This window comes from Tamandua tetradactyla, chromosome 26 (genome assembly GCF_023851605.1).
Source record: "Tamandua tetradactyla isolate mTamTet1 chromosome 26, mTamTet1.pri, whole genome shotgun sequence".
NCBI lineage: Eukaryota > Metazoa > Chordata > Mammalia > Pilosa > Myrmecophagidae > Tamandua > Tamandua tetradactyla.
In genome coordinates this window covers 6607654-6623617 of record NC_135352.1, presented here as the reverse complement: position 1 = coordinate 6623617, position 15964 = coordinate 6607654, and the positions used below count along the sequence as shown (strand labels likewise).

General features: G+C 37.4%; 1 long non-coding RNA gene and 1 other non-coding gene across 7 annotated transcripts in view; both read right to left on the bottom strand.

Moving 5' to 3' along the window:
• Positions 1–15964, bottom strand: part of LOC143669962 (uncharacterized) — an 83418-nt gene that overhangs the window by 21733 nt on the left and 45721 nt on the right. The gene's annotated exons all lie outside the window — the stretch shown is intronic.
• On the bottom strand, positions 11429–11535 carry LOC143670080 (U6 spliceosomal RNA). Its single transcript, XR_013169261.1, has one exon. It is a non-coding gene; the product is annotated as a U6 spliceosomal RNA (small nuclear RNA).

Below are 15964 nucleotides of genomic sequence, written 5' to 3'. Positions count from 1 at the left end.
AGGAGCCCGTGAGAACCCTCTTAAGTGCCAAACCCAAGTTAACTCATAACACACACATTAAGGGAGAATAATAATGGGGAAAAAATATGAAGAGCCTGCTAAAACTCCTGAGTTCCTGATACACTTCACTAAGGGAGAAGCCATTAACAGGAATACCCAAAACTTCCAAAACATGTATTACTTAATAAATTCAGATTTCCCCTTCTTCTCAATAATTAAATGTAATAATGTTAAAATCTTACTAATGCTTTCTGGTTTTCACATATTTTACATAATTTAAATCTCCATAAGACCAGGCAGATCAGTGGTGTAATGACTACTGTGATTTCCACCTAAGACTCATTGTCAGGACCCATCTGCCATATTAGGAAAGGGGTTCAGTGGTCTGGATGTGCTAGAACATCCTCTCTAATAGTGAAGGGACATTGCATCTGGCCCTTCCCACTACTAAGAAGAAAATGCTGTGCCTTTTAGCTCGCTTTGGGTTCTGAAAGCAGCATATTCCCACTGGGCAATATTTTTTTTACGCCTGATGGGTGGGTTTGCAAAATTAGTAGACATACTGCACACCAGACCTATGTCAAGATCCATGTATAATCTGAACCCTTTAGCCCCTATTCTAATGGAAGGGCATGATAACTTTCTATCTCAGGATATAGATATCAGCTTGGGTTATGTATCCAACACTGCTTGAAATGTCTGAGTATTTCCCTTTCTCAGCCTACAATTACCTGAGTAAGTGGGGGTAGTCCCTCAGGGAAGGACTGGGAGAATCACTAGGGTATATACTTTCCAGGGTGTGGCAGAGTCCTTCTCATAATGGCCTACTTCTCCTCCATTAAATGGACTCTAGGTCTGAGAACTAGCTCATGACTTAAATTGATTGAGGAGGCTGGCTTTTTATTGGGATAGCTTTCCTTCGCTTCTCAATCATCTATTCTTGATTTATTTTGTTGTATGCATTAAGCATGTATACATTAAGCATTAAGGGCTCCTGGAATAAATTTGTAGCTGTGAATAGCTTTGTCCATACAAAGATAGATAGGGGTGCCCATCTATCTTTCTCCTAGAAATGCCACTTCCATAGCTGTCTGCAGGCACGCTTCCCAGGCACTGCTGGGATCTTGACATTCCTCGTAATAATTGTGTCTAGTTAACTGTATCCTGTGTGGAACACAGTGGAACACAGGCTCAGACACAAAAAAGACTTCCAGCAAATGGCTGTGCTATTATTGATATAGTACACAGGGTCTAAAAGAGCAGGGGACAAGGTCCCATCATAGCTGGTCTCCTTGGGAGACCAACTGCTCAGATCATGGTTGGTAGCTCCATATGCCTACTTCACACTGGAGATGAGGGATATTTGGGTTACCCAAGTATTGGAATTTTTACACCCCAGGGGGAGAGGGCCCTACCAATAATCAAAAAGTTTTCATCAAGTAACATTTGTGCCCTGGTCAGCAGCTGAGGCTGATTGAAGTTTAGTGTCTCCCCTGGGCTGCCTGTGGTCTTTTGCGAAATGGAAATATACCAAACACCTGCATACAAATAAGTATGAGGGGAAAAGGAGGGGAGTAAGCAAAGGTTAGGACATGCCCACTGAGTGTGTCCATGACCTCCCTAACTCCCTGTTAAATGCAGCCACCTGCCCTCTATAATTTCAGAGCATCACATTTCCAATGCTATGAGGGAGCCTAGTTGTATAACAGCATCTTCTGCTCTCTTCATTGATCTACAGAGGACGGTACCGTCTAGCTTCTCAATGAAATTTTCGTCCAATTCACCAAGCCATTCCTTACTGCTTTGGCAAGTGTGGTATCCTAGGGGTCCTCTGGCAGAATTCAGTTGACAGGTGAGTTTTCTGGCCTTACTCTGGCTGCCCATCACTCTGGTATTTTTGTCCCTTATTCTGTTGTGTTCCATGAAAGTTCTGTTATGTTACTTAACTTAGTGGGGGCCATCTCTTTCCCTAAGCTTCCAAAAATATCTTTGCCAGAGAGTTATGTATTATGTTTCTATATCTATAAATTCTCTGTCATTCAACTTCTTGCTCTGCTGATCTTGATTTAGTGATTTCAAGATCCAGTACCATACGTATGATGCTTGTTTTACCAACAAAATCCTTAATTCCTCAGTGTATCAGCCCTTTCACACCTTAGCAGATCCAGCACTTCCCAGGCAGGGCTACATTGTCATTATCTTGTAACTGGGCTGAAGGAAAGAAGATGGAGTAAATCCTAAGAGGTCTTTGTGGATATGACAGACAAATGTCTCTGAACAACTTTCAGACAAACAGGGGGCATTAATCTTCAGCTGGGGGCAGTAAGTCATTTCTGAAGTCCCTGAGGATTCAAGGTAACCTAAAGATTGAAGATTCTAAATCATGTGAGCTCGGATATTCCAACCCAAGTCTTGGACTCTCACCTCTTCCCACTCAGGACCTTGACCTTGGTGCACCAGACTTGCCAAAGCTAAGAAGTCAATCTTCTCGGGGATTCTGCTACCCTGTATTATGTATTTGCCCTGATCCCCAGCTTTTCATGACTTCTTGTTTCAAGTAGAGTTTCTTTACATGCTACAAAGGAGCCTTCCCCCTTCATATTATATCAATGATTAATCATCCACAGCCCTTCATTGTTTTTCCCCAAAGCATTGATAGTTAACAGTAACAGATATCTGATTCCAAAAGCTCTTTCAATTAGCTTTTCCCCTGAACTGTTTTTCAAATTCCTGAGGAAATAAACTGGGCAATGAATTTCCTTTCACTAGTACCCTATCCCAGCTCACTAATAGAGGAAGTTATAATATTTTCCCTGCTACAGTACTCTGGGGCTCTCAATACTCCACTTACTAGTAGTGGTGGGTTCCTCCTTTACAGCCAGACTGTTGGTGATTCAACTCCTCTAAAATTCCATTTTAGAGTCTACTTCCTAGGACAACCCAGTCTTAAGTTAGATTATCCTGGAAAGAGATTCTGAGTCACAGATTTGACAGCAAATTGGGAAAGAAGGAAGAATGATTGGGCAGAGGAAGATGAACTCTGGTGAACTGTAACAGAGTCCTGAACTGATCCTACAGGTAGCACTGGAGCTAGGGTAGTCATTTCAGAATTGTCCCAAATCCAGACAAGGAGCCAGGTCTATATATCCCCACACTAAGTAGGCATTGGGTTAGAGGCTGCCACTGGAGAGGGGCCAAACATTGGGCAAGCTCCCTTTAACCAAGACAATTCCCAGAGAGGGACGCAGCTTTAACAGCAGCTAACATCTTTGATAGCTGGAGAAATGAGTGCCTCAATCTGGGCTGTATACCTGTTCTAGTTTGCTAGCTTTTGGAATGCAATATACCAGAAACAATATGGCTTTTAAAAAGGGGAATTTAATCAGATGCTAGTTTACAGTTCCAAGGCTGAGAAAATGTCCCAATTAAAACAAGTCTATAGAAATGTCCAATCTAAGGTATCCAGGGATAGATACCTTGGTTCAAGAAGGCCGATGAAGTTCAGGGTTTCTCTCTCAAGTGAGAAGGCACATGGTGAACACAGTCAGGGTTCCTCTCTTATCTGGAAGGGCACATGGCAAACATGGTGTCATTTGCCAGTTTCTTCTCCTGGCTTCCTGTTTCATGAAGCTCCCCAGGAGGCATTTTCTTCTCCAAAGGTTGCTGGCTGGTGGACTCTGCTTCTCATGGCTATGTCATTCTGCTCTGCTCTCTCTGAATCTCCCATTCTCCAAAATATTTCCTCTTTTATAAGACTTCAGAAACTAATTAAGACCCACCCAAATGGGTGGAGGCACATTTACCCCAATCCAGCTTTAACAACCACTTTTGATTGGATTACATCTCCAGGGAGATGATCTAACTACAGATTCGAGCATACAGTGTTAAATAGGGATTATTCTGCCTTTTAGAAATGGGATTTAGATTAAAACATGGCTTTTCTAGGTGATGTACATCCTTTGAAACCAGCACAGTACCATAGCATCTACTACCATGACCCTGGGTTTAGACTTTTAGGGTTGAGGGTCTGAGTCATACCCCTTAGTAGAAATGCTAGCCAACAGTGAGGTGAATCTAGAGTGGGTGGATGGACAAGGGATTAGTGAATATCAGTTCAGGGATGGAAATCAACTTCAGCAGTGAGAGCTATAGAATGCCTCTCTGACCCTTCTCTTGTAAATTTCCCCAGGAACCAGATCAACCAGAATCCTGGAGAAGGTGTTCCAAGATAAGTAAGTTTATAAGAAGAAGCAAGTGAACCTGATTGGCACAAGGAGTTGGCTGAGGTGGATTTTGTGTCAAATTCCTTTTTGAAGCCAACAGCTTATCTCCCACAACTGGGAATATTAGCTGCACATGGCTTTGTCCCTCAGTGGGAATTTCCCTCCACCATAGGATATACTTTTCCCAAGATTATACACCTCCCCCGGGGGCTGCCCTCAGGTAATGATGGACAGAGGGTGGCACATAATACTTCATCTGTTGTCTTGATCTGGGTCAGCAGAGGTCTAGAACCCTTGCCCTGATCTGGCACATATTTGAAGAGCCATTCCAGCTCCAGAGTTCTCTGGAGCTGATCCACTGAGCCTTTAATTGAAGCCACATTGCAGGTGGATTCTTTGCTCAATAAGGCCTTTTTCACTCCTGAAATATACATCTCCCAAGAACTAATTCTCAATTTTCTTTATCATTCAACTTTTCATCTCACAGTGTGCTTCCACAAAATGCAATCTAGACAATTATTATTACTATTCTTATTTATATGTGAGACGCCCAAATTTTCAGCTGCCAATTGGCAGAGTCAGTACATTTATCCAAATTTTCAAACATCAAATATGTTACATATTCTACTTTGCTACTTTGTCCCCTTCTCTCAGACTTTGTCCCGTATTCTAGAGCTATGCCTGGGGAAAAAATGAATTTTGCTTTGGCTCATCTTTGGGTTATAATGGCACCAATAGAAGGCACTATCTTGACCAATGGAGAAATATACCCTTCAGAGTTAAGTAACTTAACTACACAGTAGAATACTTAAGAAATTTTTCATCAGTCGTGCTATTCATTACAAAATGATGCATGTATTTATCTCCTTTTTCTATCTATTATTATCCCATGTATGTTTAAAATTCTATTTAGATCTTCAAAGAAATCTTTCCTAACTGTACAGCAGGTCACATTTTCTCTCCACTGTATCACACACAGCATGAACTCAAGTCCTCAAGTTTAAATCTTTCATTGGTTCTAGGCATGAATATTGTGTCATATACTATTCCAGAAGCAGTATGGTATTAGGAGGAAGAGCTGTGAGTCTAGGTTCTAAGAAGCGTTTTGAGACTAATCTAGGTTTAAAATTTTGACACCATCATTTATTCGCTATGAGCTCTAGTAACTTGAGGAAGTTGATTAAACTCTCTGTATCTCACTTACCTTGCACTTTCAAATGAAGCTAAAAATGCCTACCACAAAACTCAATGATCGATCTTAGCATCACAAATAAAGGGATAGCAAGTCACTGATGTGCTTCCTGATGTGTTGCATTGTAATGCACCACCACCTATGAATAATTTTTTGGCAAGAAAAAATTATTTAACATGAATTTAATGAAGCCTTTAGAACTATCTTCTAGATCAGAGGAAATGGGAAATAGAGAAATGTTTTAACATCACAAGAAAACTGTCAAACAAATGTAGAAGCTGACATCCTACAGAATAACTATCTGTGTCTCTCTTTTTTTCTTTTTAAATAAACCTTTTTATAGGACAGTTTTTGTTCTCACAAAAGTTTTAAATATAGCACAGAGAGTTCCCATATACCCTAAAAATGGTTTCCACTGTAATTAATACTTTAATTTAGTATGGTGAATTTGTTACAATTAATGGACCAATACTGATTCATTATAGTTAACTAAAATCCATACTGTATTCAGAATGCCTTAGTTTTTATTTAATGTCCTTTTTCCGTTCCAGGATCTCCCCAGAATACCACTTTATGTTTAGTTGTCATGTTCCCTTAGATTCCTCTTGTCTGTGACAGTTTCTCAGGTTTCCCTTGATTTGATGACATTCTTGACAGTTTTGAGAAGTACTGGTCAGGTATTTTGTAAAATTCCCCTCAATTGGGATTTGTCTGATGTTTTTCTCATGATTAGACTGGAGTTATAGGTTTGGGGGAGGAAAACCACAGAGATAAAATGTCATTTTTCCACATCACAGCAAGGATACATGACATCACATGACCTGTCAGTTGTTGATGTTGGCCTTGACCACTTGAATGAGGTTATGTTTGTCAGGTTTCTCTAAAATAAAGTTCCTCTCCCTCTCCCTCTCCCTCTCCCTTTGTATCCTTCAGCTCTCAGCCCACATTTCCGGAGCTAAGGAGTTATGCTTTACCTCCTTAAGGGTGGTGTTTCTACCTAAATTACTTGAAATTCTTATGTATGAGAGATTTGTTTCTTTTCTCCCATTTATCTATGTATTCCGTCATCTATATCAATATAGACCCATGGATATTTAACTTAGACTTCAGGTTATAATCCAGTACTATGTCCTTTGTTTTGACCATTAGGATCTCTTTCACTTGGCCCCTGGGTCCCTTTGAAATATCCCCATCTATGTGGCATTTTTTTTTTTTAGCATATCTTCAATGTTGGGTAATAGAAGATGCTCCAAAGCTCATCTTGTATATTCACTGCCCCAGTCTTTAAATCAGTCATTTGATCCTTAGTTCTTTTTGTTGGAAAACGGATTAAAAATCAAGATCTTTGTCACCACTCTCAGCTGACGAAGCATGGGTGTATAACCCATGTATATACATATATCTAACATATCTTCATGTAACCACTTGTACCTATAGCTTAATATGAGTTCATACCGATGTTTCTAACTCTAATCCATTACCACAGATATAATCCTAGCCTCCTCTGCTTTGCTTATCTGTACACTCCCACTCTAACAGTGAGAATTCTGACTCCAATCATCCACCATCCCCTGAGTTAATTGTTCATTTCTGTATATATGTACAGCAGTATCAGATATGCTAACCCATACTCCCCTTGGAAAACCTTCTCTACTAGAATATATTGCTTATATGTTGTTCCTTTTGACTTTAGTCATGCAGATGCCATTCATTTCCAAAGGTATTTAACTAATCACATTTCCCCCTCGACACACTACAATGAAGGATTGTTTCATACATTTATAATGTAGTTAGATTCTTTAGTCACAGGGCACATTTTATCTTGTGATCCTCCAATTTCCTAAATGATGTTTTTTAGATGCATACATTCCGGTTGACCCTTTGTGCTATAAAGAGCTAAGGATTTTAACAGGTGAGTAACTTCATGTATCCACATTACAATATCGCATAGAATAGTTTCACTGCCCTAAAACATCCTCTTTGCTTTATATATTCAAGCCTTTCCTTTTTCCCTTCCCCATGACTAATGGAAACCAGTGACCATTTTACTGTCTCTGTAGTTTTGCCTTTTCCAGAATATATTAAAGTCATATAATTGGAGTCATGGAGCATGTAGTACTTTCAGACTGGCTTCTTTCACTTATCAATATGCATTTATGATTCATCCACATCTTTTGATAACTACATAACTCATTTCTTTTTATCACTGAATAATATTGTATTGCATGAATCTGCCACAGTTTGCTTATCCATTTACCCACTGAAGCATATCTTGGTTCCTTCTGGGTTTTGGCAATTACAAATAAAGCTGCTATAAATATTCACATGCAAGTTTGTGTGTGAATAGTTGGGTAAATCACACCTAAGAGTGAGATTGCTCAATCATGTAGTAAGATTATGTTTAGCTTTTATAAGAAACAACCAAACTGTCTGCCAAAGTGACCGTACCATTTTGTATTCCCACAATCAGTGAATAAGAGATGCTGTTGCTCTACATTCTCACTAGCATTCAGTATTGTCAGCTTGTTGGATTTTGGCCATTCCTATAAATATTTAAGTAGTATCTCATTGTTTTAATTTATAATCACCTAATGACAAATGCTGTCATTCAACATCTTTCTACATTTTTATATGCCATCTGCATATTTTCCTTGGCAAGGTGTCTTTTTAGATATCTTGCCCATTTTTTATTGGATTGGGTATATGTTCCTATTGCTGAGTTTAAAGAGTTCTTTTTATATTTTGGACACCAGTCCCTTATCAGATATGTATTTTGCAAATAGTTTCTCCAATTGTGTGGCTCGTATTTTCATCCTTTTAACAGAGCCTTCCATAGAGCAAAACTTTAAAATTTAGTAAAGTCCAACTTATAAATCTTATAAAATTTTCACACATGAATATTGCTTTTGGACTTTTATCTAAAAACTCATGCCAGGCCAAAGATTACTGTTCTAGTTTGTTAACTTCTGGAATGCATATACCAGAAACAGAATGGCTTTTAAAGAGGGGAATTTATTAAGTTGCAACAGTACAGTTCTAAGGCCAAGAAAATGTTTCAATTAAAGCAATTATATAAAAATGCCCAAATTAAGGCACCCAGAAGAGGTTACCTTCACTCAAGAAAGGCTGATGAAGTTCAAGGTTTCTCTCTCAACTGGAAAGGCACATGGCGAACATGGCAACATCTGCTAGCTGTCCAGGTTTCTTGTTTTATGAAGCTCCCCCAGGGACATATTCCTTCTTCATCTCCAAAGGTGTCTGGTGGCATGGGCTCTCTTGTCAAACTAAACAGGGGCTCTCACCAAAATGCTTCCTCTTTTAAAAGATTCCAGTAAACTAATCAAGACTCACATGGAATGGGTAGAGTCACATCTCCCTCTATTCAAAAGTTAATACCCACAATTGGGTGAGTCACATCTCTGTGGAGATAATCTAATCAAGTTTCCAACCTACAGTACTGAATAGGGACTAAAAGAAATGGTTGCTCCCACAAGATTGACTGGGATTACAGAATGGCTTTTCTAGGGCACATAATTCTTTCAAACCAGCACAGTCACTCAGACCCATGTTTCCTCTGAAAAACTGCATAGTTCTGCACTTTAGACTTAGATCTATACTCCCTAACGTTTGTAAAAAGAGTAAGATCTGTGTGTTGGGTCATATTTTGCAATGGTTCCATCATCACCTGTGGAAAAGACTCTCCTTTTTCCACTGAATTTCCTTTGATCCTTTGTGCAACATTTGTTGACTTAATATGGGCCCATTTCTGAGCCCTGTATTCTGTTCCATTGGTCAATGTACCTATTGTTTTGTAATGATAGCTTGATTACTGTTAACTTATATAGTAAGTCTCAAAGTCAGACAGTGTCAGTCCTCCAACTTCGTACTACTTCAGTATTGTGTTGATTGTTCTAAGTCTTTTGCTATTCCATATAAACTTTAGAGTTATTTTGTTGATGTCTATAAATTAATTACTTTAGAATTACTTTGTTGATTTTGCTGGGATCTTGAATGGAATTATGTTGTATCTATAGATCAAGTTGGGAAGAATTAACATCTTATCAATATTGAGTTTTCAAATATGTGAACGTGGACTATTTCTGCACTTATTTAAGTTCTTTTCAGGTGATATTGTGAATGGTATTTTTAAATTTTCAAATTCTAGTTGTGTATTGCTGATACATAGAATACAATTGACTAGTCTATACTTATTGTATTCTGTGAACTTTCTATATTTTCTTATTAGTTTCAGATTTTTAGTGATTCTTTGTGATTTTCTAAATAGAAAATAATTTCATCTATAAGCAACGGCAGTTTTGTTTCTTTCCTCCCAATCTGGATAATGTTTATTTACTTTTCTTGCTTTATCGTACTTGAAAAGACCAGTACAATGGTGAGAGAGGACATCTTGTACTGATCCCAAATTTGGGAGGAAAATGTTCAGTTTCTGACCATGAAGCATGGTGTGACCTGTAACCATTTTTTTTTTTCGTGGGCAGGCTCTGGAAACTGAACCCAGGTCTCCAGCATGGCTGGCGAGAATTCTGCCACTGAGTCACCATTGCACCACTCCTGTAAGCTTTTTGCAAACGTTCTTTAGCAATTTGAGGAAGTTCCATCCTAATTCCTAGTTTCCTGAGAACATTTATTATGAATAGTGTAGAATCTTGTCAAATGTTTTTCTTCATTAATGATATTATCATATGCATTTACTGCTTTAGCCTGCTGAATTGGTGTGTTACACTGACTGATTTTTCAATGTTGAAACAAGTATGCATACCTGGAATAAATCCCAGTTGGTTGTTTGCTTCTTTTTTCTGGATGAGATTGTGGGAAATTTGTATCATTTCCTACTTAAGTACTTGGTAGAAATCACTAATGAAACTTCCTGGGCCTGGGGCTTTCTTTATTGGAAGATTATTCATTATTTATTCTATTTCTTTAGTAAAGACAGGCCTATTAAAATAATCTATTTCTCCTTTTATGGAAAACTATGTTAGTGTGTCTTTCAAGGAATTACCTGTTTAATCTTTGTTATCAAATTTGTGGACATTGAGTTGTTAATAATATTTCTTTTTTAGCCTTTTAATGTCCATGGGATCAGTAGTTAATAGCCTCTTTCATTTCTGATATTGGTAATTTGTTTCTATTGGGATTTCTTATTTTTTAATTGCATTGATTTTTGTCTAATTGCTATTGTTTCTTATATTCTACTTGCTTCTGACTTCTATGGCAGAAAACTTTGTTATATTTTAGGTCCTTCTTGTTTTCAAGTGTATGCATTTAATTCTATAAGTTTCAACCAAGCAGTATTTTCACTACATCCTACAGATTTTCATGTTGTATTTTCATTTTCATTTAGTTCAAAATATTTTTTATAATTTCTCTTGAGAGTTCTTGTATCCTTATGCTATCTAGAAGTATGCTGTTTAATCTCCAAACATTTTGGATTTTCCAGCTATATTTCTGTTGTTTATTTATAGTTGAATTCCACTGTGGATTGAGAACATACTTTGTATGATCTTTTTTCTTCTAAATTTGTTCAGCATGTTTTGTGACACAGAATGTGATCTATCTTGGTAAATATTCCACGTGAGCTTGAGAAGACTGTATATTCTTCTGTCATTGGATGAATCATTCTACAAATGTCAATTAGAACAAATGCTGCTTGGGTCACTATATCCCTACTGATGTTTTTTCCTACTTAATGTGACAGTTTCAGAAAGAAGATGCTGAAGCCTCCAACTGTAATAATGGATCTGTCTACTTCTCCTTGTAATTCTAACCTTTTTTGCCTCAAGTATTTTTACGCTCTGTTGTTAGCTGTACATATATTATGTCACTTTGAAGAAATAATTACTTTATCATTATGTAATACATCTCTTTATCCATTATCCTTTCTCCTTTCTCTAAAATCTGCTTCAGCCGAAATTAACATAACTACTCTGGCCTTTTTTATTCATGTTAACATGGTATATCTTTCGCCATCCATTTACTTTTTTTTCTTTCTAAAAAAAATATGGAGTGCTTCATGAATTTGCATACCATCCTTGTGCAGGGGCCAAGCTAACCTTCTCTGTATCATTCCAATTTTTGTATATGTGCTGCCAAAGCAAGCACTCCATCCATTTACTTTTAACCCATCTGAGTCTTTATATTTAAAGTAGGTTTTCTGTAGAAAACATAAAATTTAGTCTCTTTTTTTAATCCACTCTGACAATGTCTGTTAATTGGGGTATTTAGACCATTAACATAAAAAGTGATTGTTGATACATTTGCACTAATATCTGCCAAATAAATAACTTTACTTTCTATACTTGCCCTTTATTCCTTTCTTTCCTCTATTTCTGCCTTCTCTGGTTTTAATTGAGCGATTTATATAATTTTATCTCCTTTCTTAGCTAGTCAATTAGATGTCTTTTAAAATATTTTTAGTGGTTTCCCTATGGTTTTCGATATACAGCTAATCTATGTCCATATTCAAAGACATATTAACTCATTTATGTGTAGTGCAATTCCCTTATAACAGAATATTCCCAAATTCTCCCTCCCATCCCTTATGACACTGCTGCCACTCATTGCACTTACCCATGTGCCATAATCACCCAATGCATTGATACTATTATTATTTTGAACAATTATCTTTTAGATCAATTAACAAGAAATTTTTTTTAAATTATTTTACCTCCATTCAATTCTTGTCTGATGTTCTTCCATTCTTTGTATAGAGCAAAGAGTCTAACCTATGTCATTTTACTTCTTTCTGAAGAATTTGTTTTAATATTTCTTGCTGGTCAGGTCTGCTGGTGATGAATTTCCTTTGTTTTTATTCATCTGAGAAAATCTTTATTTCTTCTTCACTTTTGAAGGATACTTTTGCCAAATATATGGTTCTAGATTGTCTTTTTTTTCTTTCAGCCCTTTAGATATTTCAGTCCACTCTTTTCCTGCTTGCATGGCTTTTGACAAGAAGTCCACTGAAATTCTTCTCCTTTTTTCCCCCATGGATAAGGTTTTTTTTTCCATTTGGCTTCTTTCAATGTATCTACTGTTTCTTCAATATTTGAATATAATATCACTAGGTATAGATTTTTTTTAAATATATCTATTGCTTTACATGGGCAGGCACCAGGAACCGAAACTGGGTCTCCAGCATGGCAGGCAAGAGCTCTGCCACTGAGCCACCGTTGCCAGCCCTATTATGTATAGATTTTTGGTATTTACCCTACTTGATATTATCTGGCCCTTTGCCTTGGTTTCTGTCACTGATTTCGAAAATTTCTGAGCCATATTTCTTCTGCTTGATTCTTTCTCTTCTCACATTTCAGTAATATATAGTAACACTTTTTAATATCATCTCACTGCCTTTGGATGTTCTGTTACGTTTTTTTTTTTTTCTTTGTAATTTGGTTTGGTAAATGCTATTGATATATCTTCAGGTCATTGATTCTTTCTTCAACAGTGCCCTTTTTACTGATGTACCCACAAAAACTTTGCTTCATCTGCTGCAGTGATTTTTTAAATATATTTTTATTGTAAAATATGACATATACACAAAGAAAAGAAAGAAAAAATCAATAATTTTCAAAGCATACTTTAACAAGCAGTTACAGAACAGATCCCAGAGTTTGTCATGGGCTATCATTCCACCATTTCTGACTTTCCTTCTAGCTGCTCCAAAACACTGGAGGCTAGAAGAAATATTAATATAGTGATTCAGCAGCCACACTTATTTGCTAAATCTAATTTTCTCAGTTATACCTCTTCCTTCTCCTTTAGTCATTCTCCCAATCTATAGGGATCTTTAGGCAATCCTTGTTTTGACTTTTCATATTGAAATTAATTGATAATCTTGGAGAGGCTGGTCCCTCTGTGTTTCAGGTTTTATCTGACTTAGGAACCCTCCAGAAATTATAAGTTCCAGGAAGGCAAACCTAGGGCAGGAAACCTTTATGGAGTCTCAGTTTAAGCGATAAGTGTTTTTAAATGTCAAAAAGAGTGATGTTGATTGGGGTTTAGCAAACTATGGCAATTAACACTATCGAACTGAAGCTTGCATAAGAGTAGCCTCCAGAATTGCCTCTTAACTCCATTTGATCTCTCTTGAAGATGCCTTACTTTATTATACTTCTTTTCCCTCTTTTGGTCAATAAGGCATTGTCCATCCCATGGTGCCTGGGCCATACTCATCCCTGAGAGTCATGCCCCGCGTTGTCGGGGAGATTTTCAACCCTGAATCTCCCTGTACTACATCGGGGGAGGATAACCATTTTCCTTCCAGAGTTGACGTTAGAGAAAGAGGGAGGAATTCCTCTGAAATTGGAAGCAACAAAGAGGCTCCTGGAAGCAACTCTTAGGCCTTGTTATAGTCTTAGTTTCTCCCCTAAAGAAATAAATTTCATAAGGGCAAGCCTCAAAATTCAGGGTTTGGCCTATTTTCTTGGGAGTCTCCAATGGTTGAGACTGAGAGTACTGTTAATTGTACAACCAAGTGAGGATACTGTAAGACATGGGTTGTTTATTTTGCACATTATCCATGATGCCCAATAGATGGAGGGAGTAGAAGGATACAATGACTGAGAAGCACAATAGCAAATGGTGACACATTTATACAATGGAATACGGTGCAGCTACAAAAAGGAAGGACATTTGACAGGCACACAATGAATTGAATAAATCTTGGGGACAAAGAGATTAGGCTTAAATTAGAGTTTAAAACAAAGCCAATCTGGCTGGATCCAGGGTAAATTAGAATGCAGGGTAAAAGATGATAATGTATGTACTCTAAATCATCAGTTACTGTATGAGACCAAAGGCAGAGAGATTTATTATGTCTAGAGCCTCAATTTTCTGTAACACATAATCTAAATCAACAGTTCTGGATAGCTCATTTAAACAACCCAAACTCCTGGAGTGCAGAACGGGAACAAGGCCTTGTAATTCTGTATATAGCTTAATATAGTACCAGGATACATCTCAGACTACGATACAGTGATTTTTATGTCAACATTTTTTTTTATTTTTCTCAAAGTTTCCATCTCCCTGTTTACAATACCCACCTGTTCATGCATATCTACTTTTTCCATGTGATTCCTTAACGTATTAATAGTTATTCTAAATTCTGTCTGATAATTACAAATTATGTGTCATATCTGGTCCACTCTGCTGCTTGTGATGTTCCTTCAGACTATACTTTTATTTGTTGTTTTATTTTGTTGTTGTTGTTGAAAGCTGGGCATGATGTATCAAATAATGTGAACTGAGGCAAAGAGGCATTTTGTGTGGATTTTTATGTTAATTTTGCTAAGAGTTAGGCTGTTTTTAATTTTTGCTGCAGCTGTAAATTCCAGAGGCTTCAAATTCTTTTTGTGTCCTTGTTTTTTTCTCTTGTGTTAACTAAGAACTCCTAGATTGAGTCTGTGCCGTGCAACTCTTTCGTCTGTACAGTGTTACATAGGAGCCCTGTTGAGATGGTGATAAAGTGTGAAGGAGGGAAAATGTTCTATAATTATACAATTTAATCTGTTATTTAATGGGTCTGTTTCTGGGCCATGATCTTTACAAATGTTTCTTGGTTCTCCTGCTCTTTTCCACATCCACCTTAGATAGGACAGGAAGCTTGAAGCAGACTGTAATACGGTAAATGCACATCCCCAAAGGGGAAAAGGTTCTGATCAAGCTTCTTTCCCTGAAGAGTAGGCCTTATGGGGAAAGTTGTGGTCGTGTTTCAAAATGGTCATTTTTTCACTGGCTCTATCAAAGATTCAAGAAGATCTTTCTTGCTTCTCCAGTGGGAGTACTGTGGGATTCTTAGAGGCAAAACCCTTCAAAGTGTGGTAGCCTCCCTAAGACTCTGGCACCCAGGAATTTCTCTCTCATGCTGGTCCAAATTCGGCCTCTGCTGACTCGTCAAAATCACCCAGCCGGTTTATTGTTCCAGCACCTTCTGCTCTAGGAAGGCAGACTTTGGCTATGCCCCTCTGAATTCACCAGTCTCTCCAGATTTGGGGGTGGTGCTTTGCCCTATGACCTCAATTCTCTGATAAGTCCAGGAAAAGTCATCGATTTTCCATTTGTTCAGCTTTTTTTCTTCTAAGAATGGGAGTGATGGCTTCTAAGCTCTTTATGTTGGACCTGAAATTGGAAGCCTCTCAGTCTCTTAAAAAGTTGATGTCATGGAATACAAAAAAAAAAAAAAAGGTGGGAAGGGGGGTTGTTCTAGAGGAAAAGAATATTAAAATAAATATTTATAAAATGTTAAATATCACATGTTTGGGGTACAGTCAGGAAAATTTGAATATGAACTTTGTATTAGATGATATTAAGGAATTATAGCTTGTTTTGTTTGGTATGATAATGGCATTGTTAATGGTTATTTAGGAAACCAACCTTAATATTTAGAGATGTACACTGAAGTATGTGGGGTAAGATATCTATAATTTGCTTTTTTAAACATTTTTATCATATAATATAACATATATACAAAGCAAAGAAAGAAAAAAGCAATAGTTTTCAAAGCACTCTTCAACAAGTAGTTACAGGTATAATT